The sequence below is a fragment of the Anneissia japonica genome, unplaced genomic scaffold (assembly GCF_011630105.1).
Source record: "Anneissia japonica isolate Jap-2015-1 unplaced genomic scaffold, ASM1163010v1 scaffold1065_len1792383_cov172, whole genome shotgun sequence".
NCBI classification, from domain to species: Eukaryota; Metazoa; Echinodermata; class Crinoidea; order Comatulida; family Comatulidae; genus Anneissia; species Anneissia japonica.
Window position 1 is genome coordinate 291,366 of NW_022684135.1, and position 3,909 is coordinate 295,274.

Genomic DNA, 3,909 nt, shown 5'->3' on the forward strand with positions numbered 1-3,909 from the left:
ACTTTACGTATCTGAAAAGTACCGATACAGTACTGTGTTTCGAAACACACATGTAAACTGTGATTGAAATTGGCCCAACCAGAATTCAAATACTTGTGTATTTGATATGCAGTTACCTTAACCACATATATAGGCCACAAATAAATTTGGATGAATGCAGCTGGTTGCTTGGAACATGGCTTTGAATATTGCTAGTTCTTGAGGAATTCAAAACAAGTGAAATCTCCTTAAATTATAAACATGAGGTCTATCTGATCATAATCAGTAAACATTGGAAAAATTGAAAAGGGGAGTTGATTTTTATAATATTGAAACATATATGTCACTATATTTGAACGTTGTTAAGATCAAATAAATTTAGGATATAAGCTGTTTAAATAAAGATTCAGAAGGGGTTCGAAATGTGGGCGAACCTATAGTTAATACATGAAAACAACTTCAGTCAATAACTAATACCAAATGATTTTGATATTTTCTTTGACATGTAATTATGGTGACTGATCACCTCAAATTTTCTATAATAATTTTCTATAATTCTCTCAATAAAAGCAATTTCATAATTTCTGAATGCATTTGGATTTTTTAGTGTTATAAAATGCTTATTATACACAAACCAGTCAACATCTTTTAATTTATTCATCAACAATAATATATAATTCATTAATAGGCCTAGATAGGTCTACACATTTTCAAATGTGGCAAAGCCAAGCCAAACCAGTTACTCGTCGAAAAAAATTTGATAATTTTTTAGTTATTAATGCAGAATTAAAAGTAAAATGAGAGCTATAAAATGGAAAAAGATTTATTTAAATCAGACATTTCGTTATGAAATTACAGAAGTTTAAACATACATGCTTATGAAAGAACAATATTTGAGAAATCAGTCTTAAAAGTTCATGAATTTGGGAATTTCTGAGGCAGAAACCATTACCAAATCGTTAGAAATTGTTGTTTTAACGTTGAAAATGGGGAAAATAACAGCATAGCATGGTATGCAAATATAAAGGTTATTTGATTTAGTGAAATAGATTCAACAAATTTTCTTATCTCTGAATCTGAGGATTTGCGAACGAGTGGCTGGTTTGGCTTGTATTTATCACCGTATTATGAGACACTGGCAAAGGATGTAACCCGGATGTAATATTTTACTAAAAACTCGGAAACGGTAATAAGATACAGATTTTTTATTCTTTTAAAAACGGGAGGTGTAAAAAAAAGGGGTGTAAGCGCCTTTTTCACCCCCCTCCCTTCCCCGGACCACTGTTTATAGCCTGGCCCAAATTAGGTTAAATTTCCCCCTCCCCTCCCCCGCTGGCGCCACCCCTGGCTTGGCTTTATTGATAGGAGAAGAGAAATTTTCTTGGTGAATTGATTCTCAAAAGAGATAAACAAAAGCTCTCTAATGACTCAAGCTACTGCATAACCGTTTTTATATTTTTAATAAAACCAATTTCTTCTGTTTTTAAATGCATTTTCCCCTGAATTCCTGATAATTCGTTATCACGCATAGACTTGTGCTAAATGCGGGACAAATTTATAATCACGCATGTGTTTCTGCAAAATGCGTGTTTCATCCAAAATCACTTTGAAATGCGGGACCGTCCCACAATATGCGAGACGGTTGGTAAATATTCAGGGCCGGCGGAACGTTTTTCAAAGGGGGGGGGGGTCCCACTTATAAGATGAATGGGAATATGAATCATGCAGATCTGGAATCAAATCTATGGGGTCCGGCGTCCTCCCCCGGGGAAATTTTGATTTCTAGATGGCGGGAAATGACTTTTCTCGACTTTTGAGCTAGGTGTCTAATGACTTTATTCTTCAAAATTCAAGGTTTTCCCCCTCTTGAAAACAATCAGGTAAACTTTCTCATTCTTGTTACAGTAAATAGGCCATATATGTGTGTAAACATACATTTAAAAAAATGAGTAGTTGCGTATATAGGCCTACGTATTCTTTTTTCAATGAATCGATAAGGTCCAAAGAAAAGGGGGGTCCGGGGGTTCCCCCTCCCCCCTGTGAAAATTTTGATTCCTAGATGGCGGGAAATGAGCTTTTCCAACTTCTGAGGTGTCTTAATTACTTTTAAGTTCTTCAAAATTCAAGGTTTTCCCCTCTTGAAAACGGTCAGGTAATTTTTCCCATTGCTTTTACGGTAAATAGGCCTTATGAGTGTATACATACATAAAAAAAAAAAAAAAAATGAGTAGTTGCATACGATTTTTTCCCATGAATCGATACCGTAAATCCCAAAAAGAAAGGTGGTCTGGGGGTTCTCCCCCGGGAAAATTTTGATTCCTAGAAGGCGGAAATTAGTTTTCCCGACTTTTGAGGTGTCTTTTAATACTTTAAGTTCTTCAAAATTCAAGGTTCTCCCCTCTTGAAAATTATGATAATGAATCAATGAACCCAAAGAGAAAAGAGAGGTTCAGGTCCTCCCCGGGAAAATGTTGATTTTTAAATGGTGAGAAATAAGCTTTCCCGACTTCTGAAGTATCTTTTAGCGACTTCAATTTAAGTTCTTCAAAATTCAAGGTTCCCCTCTTGAAAACGTTTAGGTAAATTTTTCCCATTGTTATTACAGTAGATAGGCCTTAGGCCTACGTGTGTACATACATAAAAATAAAAAAAATATGAGTAGTTCCATACGAATTTTTTTTCCATGAATCGATAAACCCCAACAAGAAAGGGGGGGGGGGGTCCGCGGGTTCTCCCCCGAAAAATGTTTGATTCCTAGAAGGCGGAAATTAGTTTTCCCGACTTCTGAGGTGTCTTTTAATTACTTTTAATTTCTTCAAAATTCAAGATTTTGCCCCTCTTGAAAATGATTCAATGAATCAATGCACACCAAAGAAAAGGGGGGGTTCGGGTTCCTCCGGGAAAATTTCGATTTCTAGATTGCGGGAAATTAGCTTTCCTGACTTCTGAAATGTCATTTATAAATGACTTTTTAATTTCTTCAAAATTCAAGGTTTTCCCCTCTTGAAAACGGTCAGGTAAATTTTTCTCATTTTTTATTTTATGTGTGTATACACAAAAAAAAATGAGTGTTTGCATACGAATTTTTTTCCATGAATCGATAAATCCCAAAAAGAAAGGGGGGTCGGGGGGCCCCCCACCTGGAAAATTTTGATTCCTAGATGGCGGGAAATGAGCTTTTTCGACTTTGAATTGTGTTTTAATGACTTTATGTTCTTCAAAATTCTAATTTTCTCCAACCAATTTTGTTACGCCTACCTGTACCCCTGATGTAGAACAAACACCCATTGCTGTTTCAAAATGTCTGTCAACCAAAGAACTGTCTCTTATACACATCTAGATGTGTATAAGAGACAGATTTTAGAGTCTACTAATATGTAAAAAATACAGCTCTCCCCGACGGGGTGGGAGGGGAGCTGCCCTTACCCCCGCTGGTGCCACCCCTTTTGATACTTGGAGTATGTAGGGCCTATATGCTATCTTACAGAGATTTTAATTAATGGAAAACACATATATAGGCCTACAGGTCGGGACGTGGCCCTCCAATTCGAGATCACCTTTGGGACATAGAAATTTGGGGTGTTCTAGGTTCCGTTCTTATTTAATGAAACGTACACCACACAGTTCCAAATCAACATTAAAAATAATTAATTCCAAAAACGTCAAAGATAAAACTGCATTGATATGAAAAAATATTTAATATACTGTATTAACATATTTTATGTACTGCTATAATTTTTTTTTTTGGTGGCCATTTTGAAATAGCTGGCTACCCCATTTCAACATGAAAAATGTTATGTAGCATAATACTGATTTTTATTGTACATCATTTCAATTTTTACAAAATAATTCAACTAGCCTAAGTATCATTGCGCCCCCTATAATATTTAAAAGGCACGACGACGCGGCGGTGTGGATTGATGTCGCATC